General features: G+C 40.4%; 1 long non-coding RNA gene across 1 annotated transcript in view; it reads left to right on the top strand.

Moving 5' to 3' along the window:
- The first annotated feature begins 13,312 nt into the window (after window positions 1-13,312).
- The window catches only part of LOC124963936 (uncharacterized), a 30,176-nt gene continuing 21,795 nt past the window's right edge, over window positions 13,313-21,693 (top strand). Inside the window, exon 1 of the long non-coding RNA XR_007104845.1 lies at window positions 13,313-13,492. This is a non-coding gene — a long non-coding RNA (uncharacterized LOC124963936). The remainder of the gene's footprint in view (window positions 13,493-21,693) is intronic.

Raw genomic sequence — 21,693 nt, 5'->3', positions numbered from 1 at the left:
ACTTTCTGCTGCCAGGGAGCATAACCTAAGATACTTCATGACTAGCATTAACACATGGGAATATTCTCTAAGAAACAAACATTGAATATATGATTAAGTAGATGTTAGAGAGTCATGGAATCAAGTATCAAAGACCTAGCCAGGTCTTTACAAGGCCTAAATTGATATTAAAAGGAACTTCCATTCTTGATTAGCAAAAGACTTGAGTACAGGGTGAAAAGATTAGGGTGCAGTTTCTAAAACAAGGCACAAGACAGTGGGTTTACTCACAAAAATGAGGGAAGAAGCTCATGATTATACCCGAGGAACAATGCCTACTGTGTGCCCAGCACTATGTAAGTCAGTTTCATCAGCACAAATAGTCTAAGATCACTTTAAATTCTCACCACTGGAATAGGTTTCCTAAAATTCTCTCAAGCTTGACTGGTCACAGAGCTGGGGATGAGATGAGTTTGCAAGACTGGATTATGAGATTGGTTCAGAAGAATTTTGGTGAACAGTGTATGGAAGGGCTGCCTTTGTAGACCTGACATCTTGTGATAATATCCTGGAGATATTAAGAGTTTGGCCCTTAGAAGCCAGGACTGAAAGACTGGAAAAATGAGAGACAAATTCATACCATAGTATTTCTATCACAGATAAGGTTCTCTGTTGTAATTTCGATGTCTCCTTTCAATCTTTGCATCAGTTTTGGAGTTAAGCAGATGGTAGGTGAGGGATGAAGTGAGTAGTGAAGTTTCAGCTGCAAAAGGCATTGAATGACAATTCAAAACCTTTCTTTTTCCCTCACATGTCATATTGACAGGGGGTTAGAAAATCTGAAAAGAAGGAGGAGGTCCATCAGAGTCAGGTATCCTGTGTGTGATTCAGGTGTATGCAGGCAAACACAACTGAATTCTTTTCTTCCCTGTATTTGCTAGTCCCAAGACAAAGGGCCAGACTTGCTTGTGAATTTAATTATATAACACACACACACACACACACACATATATATATATATATATATATATATAATTTATAAAACTACAGTATAGATTTTGTTTATAATTAAAAATATATATTTAAATGTGTCTAAAATACAAGGGATCTCCAGTATATGAAGCAATTGCTATAATGCAGTCTGAAACAAGTGTATGGGACCTTCATGTATCCCATTTGTTTACTATAAAAATAAATTAAAAAAAATAGAAATTAGAAAAGTTCAAAAGAACATCATTTTAAGCTAGTTGTGGAGTTTTTTTGAAGTTTTACATTACATTTTTAAAGTAAAGTAAAAATTATATTTAAACCAGCTTATTTAATAAAGTTAGTAAACAAATGCAAAGCATCTTCAATGTACTTTCTGTGAACATGCCTAAATATGCATCAGTTAGGTCTGTAAGTGTCTCAATACAGTGCAAATGAGGAGAGTTAAGATATTGTCTACAAATGTGGGTAAGGCTAAGAGAGAGCCATACAACCAGTGGTGCCTGAGCTAGGAACACCAGGGAGTCCTTAGTATCTCAAGGCTTGCAGGGGGAAAGGAGGGTAGTCGTTGCCCTTAGAGAGGGATGAAGCTGAGCTTCTCTTACTTGTGCCTTGGACACTACAGACAAGAAAGTCTGGGCAGTGCTGGGTACAGAGCAGGAAGACGACTAGCAAAAAGCTCATTAGAATTGGTGACTATTCAGAACATATAATACAGTAGTATCCTTAACTGTGGGGAATATAGTCCAGCCCAAGCCCCCAATGGATATCTGAAACCATGGAAAGTATTCAACCCTATATATATTTTTTCCTATGCATACACCACTATGATAAAGTTTAATTTATAAATTAGACACAGTAAGAAATTAACAGCAGAAATAGTAAAGCAGAACAATTTTACTGTAATAAAGTTATGCAAATGTGCTTATTCTCTCTTTTTCTTATGGCACTGTGTTCATCTTTCCTTTGATTATTTGAGATGACAAAATGCCTATGTAGTGAGATGAAGTGAGGTAATGATGTAGTCATCATGATCTAGTATTGTGCCATTACTGACTAATGATGTACCAGAAAAATGAGCATCAAGCCATGATGATGTTGATAGTTGGATGTCAGAAGCCGATGATCTGATAAAAAAGATAGCTACTAAATGGGTAGCATATATACATCACATGATTTAAAAAATATGCATTATTATTCCTGAAATTAGCCATTTAATATTTTAGACTGCAAATGACCACGAATGACTGCAACCATGAAATACTGTACACTACACATATTGTATTTCAGTTTCAAAGTTAACCATTCTTTAAAAAGATGTGAAGTGAGACATGTTAAACACTTAAAAATGATTATGTCAATCTCTTCCCTTAAGTTGCATAGCAAGGTAGGGACTGATTGGTATATCAATAACAACAGAGAAACAGAGGTAACAAATATACTGAGTTACAAAAGAAGAGTAGTGTGAGGAAGAGAGGGCCTGGGAAGAGAAAAGAAAGAAAGGAAACAATGGAGAGGAATGTCTTTTGAGGAGCAGTCCAGAAAGACTTCAAGGGAGAAGAAAGCATTTGACCCTGTCTTAGAGGGATGGGTTGGTTTTAGTTTTGACAATAAATATGGGGAGAGGGTGAGGTGCCCATCATCTACTCGCAGGTCTCGATCTCCTTGCTTGTCATGGTAGACAGCTGGTCTCCCTGCAGCAGGCAGTGTAACCAGGCTTCCCAGCTGTCAGGCAATAGTTTTGATGAGAGACCTGCATAACTTCCTTGCCATCTGCTCCTGCACAGCTGCTGATGTGCCTGTTCCTTCCCAAAAGAGAAACAGAAATTATATTCCACAGCTGGTTAGTGAGAAGGGTGTGAATGGGAGTATTAGACACTGGACATCCAGCAGCAGAAAGATAGTTTGCAGCTGTAGAAGATCTATCTGTGCCATGGGTCTGGCAGGGATTTTTGGTGCTAGTCCTATTACTCTGAGCCACATCCTTCATTCACCTTTCTGCATATCTAGTTCAGTAAGAGCTGACACTCATGTCTGTTTCCTGTTTTTTTTTTTAACTGCTGCTTTGTGACTTTGCATGCCTAGGTCTGATGACATCTGGGGAACAAAATTCTATCTCACTAGGTTGAATTGGAACACGTGGACATTTTTTAAAAATTATTTATTTTGTGATTTTTTACAGACTGCATTTTGATTCATTATTCACAAATGGGGTACATCATTTTGTCAGGAACTTGTGAACAGGAAGGGCTATGGGTCATGAGTGTTATGTCACCTTTACTGCTGGCTTAATCCACTATGTGTGTCTAGAGGCACTTCTCAGCTTGGGTAGCTGCTGAGAGACGGGGGCCAGCACTCACAAAGGACACCAACTCCATCTGGCTCCTGTCTGTTTTCAGAGTCAACACTACTCAGTCACAGTTCCCACTCCTTGAACAAACAGCTCGTCATTAACATGGAACCCCTGTAGCCCCTGCTTCCTTCTCCCATTGAGCAGGAAGAAGAGCTTCCCCTGGGTGAAGATAAGTCGGCTGCTTCATTTTAGATGTCTACTTCTGAGGAACAAAGAAGCATCAGATACCCAACATCAGGTATTTTGTCATAGCAACAGAAGACAGATTAAGATACCATGTGTGAGTTTGCCTGTGAATATATATGTCTGTTCACATAGTACTTAATTAGAGACACTTTGGAAAGTAGGGTCAGTCATTTCAGTATGAAAATTAACAAAGAAGAGATACATTACTTGCTTAAGAATTAATTTTCTGGTGATCAAGTCAGAAAAGTGAATTTTTTTCTTAAGGCTATTTTGGAATTTCAAAGAATACACAGTAAGTATTAAAGAAACTAGATAGTTGAGGAAAATGATAACATATTTACTCTGAATGAAGCTTTTTAAGAAGCAAGTTGTTACTGAACGAGTTTCAAATGTTCGGTGTCCTCCAAGATTACCATTGAGGGCTGTGTGGAACATTTCCTACCAGGGGGCCTCTCCACTCTAACATCCATGCATATGTGCTTGGATTGTTAAAGAAGGTGAAAATCTTTTTTCTGAGCTTGCAGATGTGCAGATCCCACATTTGACAACAGAAAGCGCCATCAGGAAATGAGAGTTTGGATGGAGATTCCCACTATTAGAGGAAGGCCAGCAGAGAAACAAGGAAACACATCTCCCTTTCCCCTTCCACCCCCTTGTTCTCATGAATCCTTATTAATTCTACTGCCAGTATTCTGGAGGTTAGCTGATTGAAATCACTGAGAAGTACCAAATAAACACAACATCAAAAAAAAAAAAAAAAAAAAAGAAGCATCAATTCTATGCATGCTGGGTAATAGATTGGGGAAGAAGCCACAGTGAGCCACAAACTAAGTTTTAGTGAATACATTTTTTTTGCAGTCAGAAGTCTGTGATATATTGGGAGTTCTATCAGTTTTTCCTGGAAATTTCACTAGTACAAATTATTTCTAAGATGACATGGCAGAGCAGTAATAGTGATATGACTGCCCTGCTCAATATGGTAACACTAGCCATGGTGGCTATTTAAAATTAATTTAAATCCATTAAAAAAATTCCAATTCCTCAATCACACTAACCAGACTTTAGTCCCTAGTGGCCACATGTGGCTGATGGCTGCCATATTGGAATCTGAGACTGAGAACCTTTCCATTATTACAGAAAGTCCTATTGGAAGGTGATGTTTTTCACTACATCACAATTAAGTTGGTAGTTATAAAGAATTCTCTACTTGCTTGGCATGGTGTTAACATGCCTGTAATTCCTATTACTTGGGAGGCTGAAGTAGGAAGATAGCAAGTTCAAGGTCAGCCACAGCTGAGACCCTATCTCAAAAAAATTTAAAAAGGAATGGAGGTGTTAACTCAGTAGTAGAACACTTCTGGGTTTAATCTCCAGTACAAAAAAAAATAAGTATCTCTACACTAACCATCCTCTTTCTACCACAGCATCTCCCCACTCTTTTTGTTATCTATTCCATAGGTACTTTATTTTGATACGGCTAAAATAAAGTGTCCGCTTCAATACAAAAGTGTTTGTTTGTTTGTTTTTTTTTAAAGACAATGGTAGAGGTTCTTGTAGGGTTTGTATCAAAGGATTTACTTCAGGGAAGAATCTTACCATACTGCTTGCTAAAGACATCTGGTGTGGCAAACCTCACATTCTTATTTAAAAAATAAAGTTACTGGCACCCTTAATACAAACAAGCATTTTCTTACTTTTATTTGGTTTAATCATTGAAAATCTAGATACTGGGAAGTGTAAGAGGGCAGGTCCCCTGCTTCCAAAAGATCACCTTCACCTCAACCTTAAGTCAAGAATTCCTTCCACAGGAGAGAACTTTTCAGTTCATAATAAGAATTTATCTTGGATTGTAAATACCCTTGAGAGAGGTAGAAGCAACTAACTCACACTGCAGCATAAATATATTTTAGTAAATCTTTTCCTTGAAAGGATATATTTATGGTTACAATAAGACCTGGGCAATCTTAGGTCAAAAATGCTATGGGAGAGGGAAAGTATGCAAATGTAAGAATAGGGTCTCAGAAGACAACTTCTGGCCCCTGCTAGGCTACAAGAGATAGTGATTATAATAGTCTTTGTTATCTGTCCTAACAACTAACTGTATACATTCCATACTAAATTGATTTTCTTACCCCAAGGGTCTCTGGGTCCAGGCTGATTGTGCATAATTTTCAGTAGATTATCTGTTTTTGTTTTGTTTTTAATATTTTTGCAAGTAGAGAAAGAAAGTCAGCTTTGATTTCTGGTCACTGATGATTTTCTTGGTTTCCTCTCACATGCCTGGAATATTGCTTTGTTTGAGTGAAAATCACTTTTTGTGAAGGTCATAATTATTCCCAGGTTGACTGAATTAGGGTATGAGTAATGGAGAAAAAGAGAGGAGAAAGGAGAACACATGCATGAAGTTTTGCCTACTCCTTGTCTGCAAAGATGAAAGTCCAGCTGGGAATAAAATGTGGAAGACCAGACTGGTTGAATGGTTATCATGGAGAATATGAAAGCCAAGACATTGCTGTTTTGGGAGCCCTTTGGAGATGATGGGAGCCTGGGAAAGTTTTCCTCTGTACCTTTCACATCATTCCATTAGAAACTTCCATTTTTCAGGTCCTACTGACAAATACAGTGGATGAAGCTAGTGTCCTTTACAAGGCTGGGGCTTAGTGTGCTGTAGTAAATAAAATTCTTTAATCCAGGTTGCAGGGAAGGAGACTTCCCACAGGATGCTAACTCCCCTCTGTGAACACTTCTGATTTCAGGGAAGGAATGGCTCACTCTGGGACTACTTCTAATCAATCATTTGCTCACCATCTGCTTGAAGTATGGTGTCTATTATTAGTGGAAGCAATTCAGTAGTGGAGCTTTCCAAATCATTATTCCTGCTCAGGTTGGCATTTGGCTGCTGCTCTTAAGTATTAATTGATTGTTTTAAAAGATTTGCCTAGAGTGAAAAAAATGTCAGTCACTAGGGTAATCCAGTCAGTCCTTGAGGGCTGGGATTCGAGTCAACAGAGCATCACAAGTTTGACCAGCTGTAACCACCAAAACAGTTTGCCAGTGGGGAAAACATTCTGCTCAGCAGCTAGACAAGCACTCTTACCATGTCCTAAGAAACTGCAGCAGAGAAAGCCCGTGGCACACACCTGTAATCCCAGCTACTTGAGAGGTTGAGGCAGGAGGATTGCAAGTTCAAAGCCAGACTCAGCAATTTATCAAAACCCTGTCTCAAAATAAAAATTTTTGAGATGAGGCTTAGTGGTTAGGCACCCCTGGGTTCAATCCCTGTTACCAAAAAACAATACAAGAAACTGCAGGAGAAGAAAATGGAAACAATTACCAAACCCATTGTTATTAGAGAGCAGAAGCTAGGATTTCCCAAATTTTGGATACAATTCATCATCAGCATGAGGTTCTCCTTTCTTGCACTTTTGTTAGTGGGTTGGTAGTGAGTGTTCAATAGATGTTCTTCAAGATGCCCAAGTTGAAATATTGCAGCAGGATCTCATCATCTCTCTCTCCCTCCTCTCTCTTAGCACTGTGTCACCCAGTGGAAAAAAGCCTGGTGCAGCATGTGCTAGTGACATTCTTTCAAGTTGATCCATAAAGATAGGTCTACAGCGATTTGGGCAGATACAGAAGGGAGGTTCTGATCAGTTGTCAGAAGGCTGGTTTCTGGGAGTTTCCACTGGAGTGTACACCAAATACCATTTACGTATGTGGGAGGATGCAGGCTTCTCTTTGGTTTGGCTGATGGCAAATTAGAGGCCACACAGACATGGCTTCCAGTGCTAGGTGCATGTACACTGAGCTCATATAATGATCCACTGGGGTGGAGAAAGAATCTACTCAGACTTCTTCTGATTTTGTTTATCACTTTCATGTAAAATTTCCATTGTGCAGGTCTTATAATGTACATAACGAAGACAGCTCTACACATATCTAATTTAAAATAAATATGCAGCTATTAATAACTATACATCAACACTTTTTATTTCCCCAAAGCAGACTTAGATACAACCACTCTAGCTCTTACAGATGTGTTTAAATGAAGAAAAGGTGGAGTGTGTTTCTTAAACTTTGAGATTCCTGTTTGTGCCAAAGCTCCAGATTCCTCATATAGATGTGAGACTTCTATGCTCTAGTTATGGTGGTGACATGCCATTTCACATGAAGATCTGCTACTCAGTAAACCCACACAAGTCACCCAAGAACAGTCTTGGCCTTTACCAGGCAGTTTGGTAGTGCTGTGTCACTGTCATTTAAGTGTTCTGTGGCAACCTGTGAGTCTCCAGTACATGGGGGCTGGATTCCACTTGAGGGGACAAGGGTACAACATTAGTGGGTATTCTGTGGTTGGTGGGAAGATCACTGGATAGAGGATGAGGGGATGGGGGTTCATTCTTTTATTCAGTAAACATGTACATCTATCTGGCATATGCAAGTCACTGACACCACCTAGATCCTACTTCCTCTTCTGTAAAACAAGGTGAGATGACTTCTAAGATTTCTTCCTATTCTGACTGGCTTTTTATAATCCTTCCTCCAAATTGCTGCTATTTTTCATTATGTCCTTTTGGATAATTTTCTAGTTTGAAAAATTTGAAATTTTCTAGATTGAAAATTTGAAAGTGAAAGGTATAGTCATCTTCTTTTTAAATGTGGTAAATGAAACAGTAAGCATATGGCACCATGATCTCTAAAAACAGCATCCAACTTTTTCTTTTTGTGAGTGGAACATTTCCAGCATGAAATTGCAAATTAATAGGAGCTACTTTAAAGGGGAATATAAAATGAATATTTTACCACTTGAAAGAGTTCTTGCTTCCTTTAACACATCATCTCCTCTTAGAAGAGAAGAGCCCGTAGAGAACTTTTTTAACCCCCAATTCTCCACTACAACATTATAAATGTGACAGTGTAACAGGACTTAGACTCTCTACTTTTACCTACAAATGACTGATGGGTGGCTAAAAGCAGGAGTAAAGTCTTGGCATCTCTGCAGTCTTATTGCATCTTCTCCTTTGCTGGGAGTCACCTTGGAGTCTAGGAACAAAAGATCTGATGGATAAATGCCTTGTGATGATTTGAAGCTATCCCCAACTGCAGCAACAGCAGCTTTCTTAAGCTGACAAGGCCCCATTCTGAGCCCAATGCCACCTCAGGACTTTTGCACAAGCTGTTTTCTCTACTCAGAAGGGCCTTTCCTCTGGTTTATGTATGTCTATTTTTCTTTAAGTCTAAGCTTAAATTTCAGCTCCTTGGAAGAAGGTGTTTGCTGAGTGCCCAATTCTATGTATATACAGATATGTCCTTCACAAGTAGTTGTGCAAAGTTTTCACAACTACTTTCATTGAGGGATTTGTGACATGTTCTCTTTTCCTTTTCAGATACCATGGTGAATAAGACCCACAGCCTCAAATGTTTAGATTTTCCGTGAAATTTCCTATGTATGTTGAGCCAGGTGTGGTTGTACACATTCATAAATTCAACTCCTTAGAAGGCTGAGGAAGAAGAATTGAAAATTCAAGATCAACCTTGGCAACTTAGTGAGATCTTGTCTCAAAATAAAACATCGAAAAGTCTGGGAGTGTAGCTTGGTGGTAGAGTGCTCTTGGGTTCAATCCCCAGTACAGAAAACAAGAAAAGAAAAAAACTACTATGAGTACATTTGTGGATGTTTGTATATGTGTGTGTGTGTAAGTCATAGTACATATGGCAAGTACATATACACATCTGCACACACACGCACACACCTGGAAATATATACATATACAATTTTGTCTTTAGTGCTAGTGCAAGTTGGGTTTTGAAAATTAGGTAGGTTAAGTTGTTATGTATTTTTGTCAGTGCTTCTTTCCTTATTTTTTTTAGATCAACATCTTACACTTTATAATATACTCACATTTATACACAAATTTGTGTTTACAAGTTCAAAAGGCAAAGAACTGCAAAGAATCTAAGCAACTGCATCATCAGCTACATTCAACAGCGTTAATACTGTTATTCCTGCTCCCCATTTTCTAAATCTGGAAGGAAATGGTAAATGCCATCCGATGTGGACTTCACTACTAGAAGTTGAAGACTGTGCAGCCTGGCACACATCTGAGTTTCTACAAAGCTGAACTGAGACTCCACTGTGTTCCAGGCCAAATCGGATAGAAGAAAGTCATCCATTGCTATCTGGGTTTCATTGCTGGTGAAGGACAAGCTCCCCAGGGTTTCAAACCTGAACTCAAGGTCTGTGTTTCTGTATTGTTCAACTGAACTTTGCTCTCCAAAGCAGATAGGTTTTTAGCAGTGGAGATTCTTTCAGTTTGGGTCTCTATGTCTGATGAATCAGTGCTCATGGAAAAGCTGGGGTGTTTCAGGATGCTGCTGAGGGGCAGATGAGGGCTACTGTGTAAAAAGAAATTTCAGTCTGTCTGTGTTTGTGTGTCAGACATCTCAAGACCTAGGAAGTGAGAACTTTCCCTGTACCCATAAGGCTACACAGATGGTTTGCAAGTAAAAAGTCAGTGTGGGTCTTTGTTCAGTGATTCCGAGACTGGCTTAGTGCTAACTGCACTGTCTCCAGGTTGAGTCTGGATATTTGAAGCTGAGAACTCTTCAATATCAAAACCTATTCCAGGATTCCGGGTTGGGTTAGATGGCAGTTGGGTGTCAGGTCCAGGGTTTGTGTCAGACAAAAAACTAGTTATCCAATGTCTGATGGGGCAGATTACTTGACAAGATGTTTTCTAAATTACTTAATAAGTCTGTGGTTTGGGTCTTATTATCTGTCTTGTTTTGTGAAGGAAGAATACTAGTTGGTGCACTGAAGCTCAAAATGGGCGCAGATTTCTCAATATCTTGGTTTAAAATCTTAGAGTCATTCTTAGGTAACAAATCACGAGTTACTGTCTCTGCTACTGGCGCATGCCTGTACTCCTAGCAGTTTAGGAGACTAAGGCAGGAGGATTGTGAGTTCAAAGACACCTTCAGCAACTTAGGGAGGCCCTAAGGAACTCAGTGAAACCCTGTCTCCAATATAAAAAAGGGCTGGGGATGTGGCTAAATGATTAAGTGCCCCTGGGTTCAATCCCTGGTATCAAAAAAAAAAAAAAAAAAAAAAAAAAAAATGGTGGGGAGCATTCTTGTATTCCTAGCAGTGTGGGAGGCTGAGGCAGGAGAATCACAAGTTTGAGGCCAGTGAGACCCTAAGCAACTTAGCAAGATCCTGTCTCAAAAATCAAGCAAATATACAAATGAAAGGCAGCTCAAATCTATGTTGCCCCAGTGAAAAATCAGAAGTGTCCAACAGTCTGTACCACCCTGCCCTACAAAATGTTTTAAGCGAGGTGACTGTTAATCTTGTTTAGTGTTTAGCATGTTCAGAAGAGTTACTCTGCAAGCCACTGTTAGAAAAGTTCAGTGGGAAATGTCCAAAATGTTGTATGCTGTAGCTTTAACTTGAAGAGTTACAATGCATGTTAGCTTGTTAAGACTTCTAGAAAAATAAAGAATTCTTGCAGTAAGAAATACATTTAAGGAAGTCAGTTCCTAAGCTGACAAGATGGAGAGTTGGGCCTACTTTTTCTTCTAGTACACATGGGGTATCTAGTCAACTTTGAGCTGAGTTCTGTATAGGAAGGGGTCTAATTTCATATTGCTACATATGGATTTCCAGTTTTCCCAGCACCATTTGTTGAAGAGGCTATCTTTTCTCCAATGTATGTTTATGGTGCCTTGTCTAGTATGAGATAACTGTATTACCCATACGTTGCTGATAGGACTGCAAATTGGTGTAACCACTTTGGAAAGCAGTATGGAGATTCCTCAGAAAACTTGGAATGGAATCACCATTTGACTCAGCTATCCCACTCCTCAGTTTATACCCAAAGGACTTAAAATCAGCATACTACAATGACTCAGCCGCATCAATGTTTACAGCAGCTCAATTCACAATAGCTAAATTGTGGAACCAACCTAGATGCCCTTCAACAGATGAATGGATAAAGAAAATGTGGTATATATACATAATGGAATATTACTCAGCCTTAAATAAGAATGAAATTATGGCATTTGCAGGGAAATGGATGGAGCTGGAGAATAGCATGTTAAGTGAAATAAGCTATTCCCCCAAACCAAAGGCCAAATGTTCTCTTTGATTTGTGGATGCTAACCCACAACAAGAGGAGGGGAGGGGAAGAATATAAGTTAATTGATTAAACAAACGGGAATGAAGGAAATGGAGTGGGGAGGAGAATAGGAAGGATAGTAGAATTAACAGTCATTAACATGACTTTCCTATTCTTGTATTTAAATACACAACCAGTGTAATTCTGCATCATGTACAACCACAAGATAGGATACTAATTAGAATAATTTATACTCCATGTGTGTGTAATATGTCAAAATATATTCTACTGTCACATATATCTAAAAAGAACAAATAAAAATACACTTAATCAAGTATTTTACATACTTATTTGACTGTAGATCCTTATCTTATGTTAAACAACTTTTATTACCTCAAGAGACATATTGTGTCTGTCTACTCACTTGGCCCCCTAACCACCTCAGCCTCCTCACTCACTTTTAGCAATAATTCATGATTTAGAAATTTAAGTTGGAGTAAGTATATTCTAGGTTTTTAGAGAACTGTTCTTATTGTATAAATGTACATAATAACACAGAAAACAGACCTATAAACAGAATACCAAATAAGATAGGGTAAATGCATAAAGTACCAGGGACTGTAGATTATTGTACTCTATTGAGATGAGACTCCCCTAAACCTCTAACAGAACCTGTGCAAATGTGGTTCTTATTTTACAATCAGGGAAGACTATACTATAAGGATCCACAAGAGTGCAAAAGTGAGTCCCACCTCACAAAAGTGTTACCTCTTGAAGATGGTCAGTGGAGACCCATGGTTCCCCATGGTCCAGCCAGGGCCTAAAGGGTTCTCTGACGAGCTGGGTCAGGGTTGTCTGCATCAATCTTGAAGTCCCAGCCGAATGCCCAATAAAGGATAAAGCTTTGAGGGTTAAGACATCTGTTATGCAGCGCATGTGTATTATCCTCCGGAGAACAGGATCGCTTTACTAGCACGGATTCCTTGTTCTGAACCCTAAGTGTGAACCAGGAATTGGGGTGAAGAACGTCTTCTATATAAAGTTCTAGGCTCTGCAACTGCGCCATTCCTCCTGAGGAGTCATCTCTCTCTGCCTGCAAGCTCTGCTTTCTAGATCTGTTTATCTTAACCAGGCTGCAGGAGAAGTTAACTAGATCCCACACCATGGGGTATAGCTATATGGAGTGAATTTTTAAAAAGACAAGACTGCCCCCCAGTGGAACACTCTCAAAAACCAGCGAGGGTTCTACTTGGGTGAACAGAGGCCGCACTTCAGCTTTACTTCTTTGAGAGTCGCGAGGGAGTAAACTGGGGAGCAGGGTAGTGATTCTTTTTACCATTGTGGGGTACTGGGGGGGCTCTGGGAAAAAGGAATGCACGAGCCCAGCTTTTGCTAACCTCCTCAATGTAAAAGCCCCTGCTGAGATCCACATTCCAGGTCCTCGCCACGGAGATTCTGATTTGGGCGGCCTGCAGTGGGGTGCTGGGGTGCTCTGGGTTTCTAATCAGCGTCATTGTGATCATCTGGCAAATTCAGACACCCTGCGCCGGGAAGCGACTCCTACTTCCTTTTCCTGGATCCCAGGGAGGAGCCTGGCTCACGCGCCTCAAGCGAACCCGGAAGTCGCCGGCTAAAAATTTACGCAGCCCCTGCGGCGCCGCGAAGCGCCCCCCGCGGACCCGCCTACTGGAGGCGGAGCAGCTGCGCCACCGCCGCGGTTTCCATGACGACCTGACCGCGCCCCCAACTGCAGATCCGCTGCCGGGGCGATTTCCAGGACGCAGGACCCTGCAGACCTCAGCATCCTTGGCATCTCACTGGCGCCCACAACCGGCTCTGGAATTGAGGATTTTCGTTCAGGACAGGTGAAGAGGTAACTTTATTATTAATATTATGTTTAAATATTTTGCTTATTAGTTCGAATACTTGTTGAGCCCATTATAGTCAGTGAGCTTTAATAGTTTTGTTTTTGTTTGAGAACGGAGGGAAATACATGTGACTTGTCCTTCTGGTACTTTCTTTCTATTATTTTACCTTCAGATTCAAATGCTTTGGATAGAGAGACTGATCCTTGGCTGAGGCAAGCCATAAGGTCTACCTGGTCAGCAATTTACCTTTGTTCTGTGATCTTCCTGTGGGGGACAAGGGCACTCAGGTATGTAGCTTGTGTCGCTAGCCACAATGAGGAGGTCCACAGACGTGGACTTTCTGTCCCTCTCTTGACTTTCTGCCATTTCCTCCAAGAGTAGTTGCCTTAGTGGAGCCCAGATTTTGTGAGCTTGGTGGGAATGCAAAGGTCATGCTTTCAGAAGAAACTGGGGTGAGCTTGGCACTCAGAAGCCCTTCAACTTCTTTATGAAAGAGACATACTTTTGGAGATGCTGGGCTTTCTGCTTTTTAACACTTAGGCCTGAACATATACCAGAAGCTGCTTCCAGTAGTTTGGACACCATTTTTCCACTTGTCAGGTTCTATGCCAAGGATCTGTTGGTTTTTGTTTTTGGAATGGCCTGATGGACTTGAAGGTCCCTGGGTGACCTTTGATTCAGGGTTTTGCTTTGGGGGCAGTTTGGTTGTCCAGGGTGGCTGGAGATTAACTGGAAATCTAAAAGCTGATGGATATGCAGTTTGAGTGCCCACAGAGGAGAATTGGGGTACTGTAGAAAGGGATGTCACTTTTACTTTTCACTTCAACCCAGTGTAAACTTATTGTCTCAATTGTGTAGAAGAGAAAATGGAGACAAAGAATTTGAGAAACTTGGCCGGTGGTGGAGTCCAGAGGCAAACCCAGGATCTGTCCCTAATGGAGCTTTCATTCATTCTTCTCTACCCCCCACCAATTCAACCAAACTGATGTAACCCTCATTGACTGGTGAACTGTTTCCTTTCTACCCAGTGTCCTGTGAGGGTAGGTCCACAGGGACAGACACAACCACATCTGTTTTGTGAACTTTCTTATATGTAGATCACAATGGACTCTCAGGAAAGTTTTATTTTTAATAGTACATGGATACAATACCTTTATTTTATTTATTTTATTTTTATGTGGTGTTGAGGATTGAACCCAGTGCCTCACATGTGCAAGGCAAGAGCTCCACCGCTGAGCTACAACCCAAGCCCTCCAGGAAAGTTTGATGAATAAAAAGAACAAAGACAGTGAGTGCTTCATATTTCTTTTTGTTTATCATGTGAATGAGGAGGAGAAAGAAACATAAGTACATTTGTAATGACCTCTTATAGTTCAAATAAGATTTTTCATCCCCATTCATTCCTGCACCATGGGATTGGAAAATAGCATAAATCACAGTTTTTTCTCTTTTGTTAATGAGGAAAGTGAGGTTAAATCCCCTGCCTAAAGACACACTGACAGATTATGATGGATTCAAACCTGGGATGGTTTGTCCTACTCCTAGATCCACATATTTTTTGCAGGTCCTCTTGCTTACTGGAGCATTTAGAAAGATGAAGCAGTTGTTAAGGGGAAGGTAGAAATTTTTTCTCAAAGTGAAAAATGAAAAGTGAGAATTTGGAGCTGGAATGTGACTTAGTGGTAGAGCACTTGCATGGCACATAAAAGGTCATAGGTTTGGTTCCTAACACCACAAAAAAATTATATGATTGTAGTTGTGTTCTTTAGCCATAAATAAGAGTGTATTGAGCTTTGAAGTATACTAGCCATGAGGGAAGAGAGAAAGCGGATGAATATTTAAATCCAGATTCTAGGGGGAACGTTTCTCAGTTAGAGGAGACTATCCTTACTCTGCATCCTGACTTAGGGAATCCTGAAGCCTCTGAGTTAAATTAGGGATGGAGAAACTGGGATAGTTTTACTTCTTTCATAAGCTTGCCTCAGATTAACTTTGTAGTTTCATTTCGTTATTTTAAACTAAGAAGGTGTATAAACAACAAACAGAAAAGTGGATTTTTTGGATTTTATGTGCAGGGCAAAGTTTGCTGTGGAATATGTGCAGTATTTTAAAACCAGTGCTATGTTTTTTGTTTGGTTTATCTTCCTAGTAGAATCTATTTTGTGACATTTTTTCTAGGAGGGTACTGCAATTTGAACCCAGGGGCATTTTACCACTGAGCTACATCCCTGACTCTCTTTATTTTTACTGTTTGAGGCAGGGTCTTGCTAAGTTGCCAAGGTATGGTACAACAAAATGAAAACTTAGCAGTTTAGGAGCTAGTAGGCTGTGGTTTTGGCTAACGCACATCAGCTCTGTTTACTGACATTTAACCAAACAGTCTTACAGTGGCTAACAGGTACCTGTAACGTAACCCCAGTAGAAGAAGCAGGAAACAATACAGCAGGGACAGAACAATTACCCTTTAGACTTAGTGCAGTAAAAATTCCTGAGCTGTGTGAGCTAAGAATCCCCAGGCTGTTGATAAATTTATACTCACGTAAGGAATGTAAAATGCACCCTCCAGTAGAATTGCACCAACTCCTTTGCCTTGATGTACCCAAAACTTGCTTATGCGTAAAAGTAAAAGACCTGCTGTGCTGAGGGCTCAGATTTTGGATATTATCCCACTGGGCTATGATAAAGCCACTAATAAAGTGTTGCTTCCAGATCTGGGTGTCCTAACTCTCATTTCCCCGCTATAGAGGGTCTCATTGAGTTGCCCAGGCTGACCCATAACTTGAGATAATCCTGCCTCAGCTTCTGTCTCAGCCTCTGGAGTTGATGGAATTACAAATATGTGCCACTGCTCCTGGCTGTGTTTTGTGTTCTGGTAATTCACCAGTGAGCATGTGGTTTGACTTTCAGTAAGACAGCCTGTTTCCAGGTTGCTGCTGATACACTCTCCTGGTTTTCCCACCTCTTAATGTAATGTTGTTATACTTCTGCTTTTTTAAATTCTTAAATTTTCTTAATTTCTGTTGACCTTTTTTTGTCTCTGTATCTAGTCACTAGTTTTCTAGGTTAAACTCAGGGGCCCTCGACCCCTGAACCCCATCCCCAGCCCTATTTTGTATTTTATTTAGAGACAGGATCTCACTGAGTTGCTTAGCACCTTGCCTGTTGCTGAGGCTGGATTTGAACTCTCGATCCTCCTGCCTGAGCCTCCTGACCTGCTAGGATTACAGGCATGCCCCACCATGCCCGTGTAGTTTTCTAGGTTTTATACTAGTCATCCTTCTTTTCTATGTCTCATCTTCTGCTCATCCACGGAATGACAGTCTGTTAAATCATCCCCTCGGCTAATCTGGAGGAAACCAGAATCCTGTTGGTACCTACAGGTGGCATGTACAGACTGCTATCTAAGGAGGGTCTGGGAGGTAGAACTTTATTCTTAGAACTCTCAGTAGATTTATAAGGGACAACTCTTGATATAATGAAGAGCCAAGGTCTAAAAAAGAATTATCAGAATTTGAGGAGGATTAAAATAAAGATATATTATCCAAGTATCTGTTTATCTATCAATTTATCTATCTATCTATACACACACACACACATATATATGTATTGACACTGCCAGTTTTATACTATATTAGTAAGTGAAAATCATAATTTAAAAATATATTTTCATATTTAGTTTTAGATATTTTCTTTTCAAAGAGTAGATCAGTTTTTTACATTTAAATTGATGGCCTGGGATCTAAAAACACAAAATGAACTATGCATTGGTTGTGGTCAATGTAAAACCAATTAAATAATTAAAATTGAGAGGCAGTATATCTAAAGAGTTAAGAGTAAAACCTCTGGAACCAGTTGTCTCAGGCCAGCATTCTGGCTTTACCAGCTCTGAGCTGTGTGACCTAGTTACTTATCCTAGCTGTACCTCTGTTTTCAAAGCATTAAGTTCTATGTGTTAGCTGTTGCTGTTTGTTAGCACAAAAAGACCAGGACAGACGCAAACTTCACAAATCAGCTCAGCTCTTTTATTCAAGATTGAAGGAAGTTTCACCCAGGAACTTAGGCCAGGGATGCAAGGATGAAACGGTTTCAGTGGACCACTTTCCTGGTGGAAAATGAGCCACTGAGCAAAGAAGGGGACTGGGTTCATATAAGTTATTTTGAGGGGTGGTCTAGTGAGTACATCAGTTTTCTTGGGCACTCAGGAATTTGAGGTCTGTTCTATGGATCAGTGAATGTGTCAGTTTGAGTGCTAGGAATTTGAACTTCTGGATCGAGGGTCTGTGTGCATTGAATGCCGCCTCGAGACTGTCACTTTAGGTATAATGAAGCACCTCCTCCCTGCTTGCAGCCAGCATCTGGAAAATATTTGTCTAGGGAGATGAAGTCTGTGTGCATGGCCTTCTTTTTCACTCCCTTTTCCAGGTCATATTATCTTAGGAGTTTTTCATTTTCCATATCTACTATTATTATTGTGATTATTGTTGTTATTTGTGTCACACATTTTCCATAGATCCTACTGGATCATAATTTTGTGTTATATGTAAACTCTGAGCTTTTATCTTTTTTCCGTTTAAGTTACTAGTTTCTGGATTTGTGAGGTCCTCCATATGCAATTTTCTGACAATGGGTCAGAAATGCAGTCAGAAAGTTGCAGAAAGAGCCCTGGCCTTCCAAAAGTGGTGGATTCCCTCATAAATGGCCACCTACTATCTGTGGTTATTGCTGTGGCCCTAAACTCCCTACATCTGAGTGTCCATCTCTATCGGGTCCCCTCTGGCCGCAGAGAGAGACACGACAAATGTCTGGAGCTTTGGAAGTTTATTGTGCACAGTTCCTTTCCTACGCTCTCTTACCCCTAGCTCCTGCGCACTCTCAGCTTCCCTTTTCCCAGCTTCTTCCACTCCCGCGTACTCCCTCCTTCCAGCTCCGCTCCAGCTGCTGCTGCTGCTGCTGCTGCTGCTGCTGCTGCTGCTGCCGCCGCGGCCGCCGCCGTCGCCGCCGCCGCCGCTTCTTCCGCTCCGTTCGTTCCGTTCCCCTCGCTCTCCCACCCACCAGGCTTATATACACTTCAATCAATCAGGGGAGAGTACACGAGATAAACGCGGACAGCTGCAGGCGCAGGATGGGTACACGAGGGGGCATGCTCTAATCACATCGTTAACTAGCCAATCATTGGAATTCGCTGGTTGTTTACTGTATAGCTGGCCGCCTCTGGCTCAGCGTCAGGCGCCATCTTGACCATGTCTAAGGCTGGGGGCTCTAGAAACCCCGACACATCTCTAACAAGTGACAGGCACAGTTGGCTAAGAAAAAAACCAAGTTATCTTTATATCCACCTGTGGCCCTAATAACATGACCTGAGCAAAATGAGGTCAACCAGGGCAATGAGCCCTGGAATGAGAAGTGGGTAAAGCACTAAGCCCATACATGCCCTTCAGACTCATTTCCAGTGTCTCAGAGTTTCACTGCTTAGTGACTTAGGCCAGGGTGCTGAGATTTGGGGGCCATCCTACATGAAAGGCTGTTGGCTTCAGAACAGAACACAAAAGTCGAAAAGCAAGGGAGAGAACCTTCCCAGGCTTCAGCTTTTCTAGATTGTGAAAAACAGGCTGTCTCACAGTTCTTTGTGGTTCAATATCCTAGTTGAATCATGGCTATCTTTATCTGGTAGTATCTTCATGTTGATTGATCAGTTATTTATGTAGTGCCTTCTTTGCAAATAAACATATGATTGATGTTCTAGAGGTATTAAAAAAACCCACACAAAACCAAAACAGAAACAAATAAACATCAACAAAACACATATAAGCATGCTATATGTGTCCTGAAGAAATTTGGATCCTTATGAGAGACAGCAGATATGGCTGCCTCAAGAGTTAGATAAACTGGAAGTCCATATGTAGCAAAATGAAATTAAACCTCTATCTCTCACCCTGCACAAAACTCAACTCAAAGTGGATCAAAGACTTAGGCACTAGAACACAGATCCTGTGCCTAAGAGAAGTAGAAGGTAGGCTCAGATCTTCTTCATGTTGGCTTAGCATCTGACTCTCTTAACAAGACTCCTAAAGCACAACAAGTAAAATCAAGAGTCAATAAATGGAATGGATTCAGACTAAAAAGCTGATTCTCAGCAAAGGAAACAATCAGTAAAGTGAAGAGAGCCTACAGAATCGGAGAAAATTTTTACCACACACATCTCAGAGCACTAATCTCCAGGATATATAAAGAACTCAAAAAACTTAACTAAAAAAACCAAATAACCCAATCAATAAATGGGCTAAGGAACTGAACATATACTTCACAGAAGAAGATATTCAATCAATCAACAAATATATGAAAAAATGTTCAATATCTCTAACAATTAGAGAAATGCAAATCAAAACTACTCTAAGATCTCATCTCACTCCAGTTAGAATGGCAATTATCAAGAATGCAAGCAATAATAAGTGTTGGTGAGGATATGGGTTAAAAGGTACTCTTAAACATTGCTGGTGGGACTGCAAATTGGTACAACCACTTTAGAAAGCAGTATGGAGACTTCTCAGAAAACTTGGAATGGACCCACCATTTGACCCAGCTATCCCACTCCTCAGTTTATACCCAAAGGACTTAAAATCAGCATACTACAGTGAGGCAGCCACATCAATGTTTATAGCAGCTCAATTCACAATAACTAAACTATGGAACCAACCTAGGTGTCCTTCAACAGATGAATGGATAAAGAAAATGTGCCATATATACACAATGGAATGTTACTCAACCTTAAAGAAGAATGAAATTTTGACATTTGCAGGTAAATGGTTGGAGCTGGGGAATGGCATGCTAAGTGAAATAAGTCAAACCCAACAAACCAAAGACGGAATGTTTTCTCTGATAAATGGATGCTGATCTCATAATGGGGGGGCAGTAGGGAAGAATGAAGGAACTTTGGATTGGGCAGAGGAGAGTGAGGGGAGGGGAAGGGTTGTGAGGGTAGGAAGGATGGTGGAATGATACATAATTACCCTATATGTGATTATGATTACATAGCAGTATGACTGTGCTATGTACAGTCAGAGGAATGAGAAGTTATACTCCATTTGTGTACAGTGTGTCAAAATGTATTTTACTGTTATGTATAACTAGAACAAATTAAAATAAAATTTAAAAAGGGGAGAACTGGTCTGTGGCTCAGTGTTATAGCATACCTAGCATGGACAAGGCAAGGCCCTGGGTTCAATCTCCTGCACTGCAAAAATATCAAAACCAAACCAAAATAAAAAATAAACAATACCAGCTGCAGCAGCAGCAACAACAACCAATAAAAGGGGTGGTGGAAAGGGGAAAAGGAAAGGGTGAGTTTGTGCTGGCTCTTATTTCTTTTCTGTAACTGCTTTCATCCTTTGTTGGATATGGCATACACACTCTGCATCTTAAAAAAAAAAAATGAGATAACATTCCTGAAGTCAAGGAAAGACCACGAAACTGTCTCAGAATAAAGGAAACTAAAGAAACAACTAAATGCAAAAGGTAAATGGGAACTGAATCCTTTTGCTAGAAAGGACATTATTGGGACAACTGGTGAACCTTGAATGGGGTCTGAGGATAAGGTGGTAGTGATGCATTAATGTTATTTTTCTGGTTCTGCTGATTGTATGCAAGTTATGAAGGAGAATGCCCTTGTTTATACACCAGAGATATATATGATGATGATATATAGATGATGATACATCATCAGGGATGATGGAGTAAGATTGTTAACTTACTCTCAGAAGGGGAGAAAGGACTTTGTACTTAGGATGACTCACTGACTTGGTTTGCCTGGGACAGTCCCAGTGTTAATACTGAGAGCCATGTCTTGGGGAAACATGATGGTTGGTCACCCTGTTTGTACTTTGCTTGAGACTTTTCTGAAAGTTGGAGTACTTTCATAATAAATATGTTTAAAATAAATAAAGTGAAAATTTAAGCACTAATAATTCATCAGACCAATATAAGCATCAACAAACAAACAATGCAAATTAATTTCCAAGCACTAGTGTGGACACTGGGTGGGGAAGTTGGGGAAGTGCCCATGGTGAGCTGGAGTGTTCAGAGATGGATTGAGATGCTGAAGTGGGAGTTGCCAGGCTGCTGCTGGCCTGAGAAGTCACAGTGCTAAACATCCTCAACCAGACTGACCTTGAACAAGTTGCTCAGTTATTGCAAGTCAGTGTCCTCATCT

This window comes from Sciurus carolinensis, chromosome 14 (assembly GCF_902686445.1).
Source record: "Sciurus carolinensis chromosome 14, mSciCar1.2, whole genome shotgun sequence".
NCBI lineage: Eukaryota > Metazoa > Chordata > Mammalia > Rodentia > Sciuridae > Sciurus > Sciurus carolinensis.
This window is presented reverse-complemented; position numbering and strand designations above follow the sequence as displayed.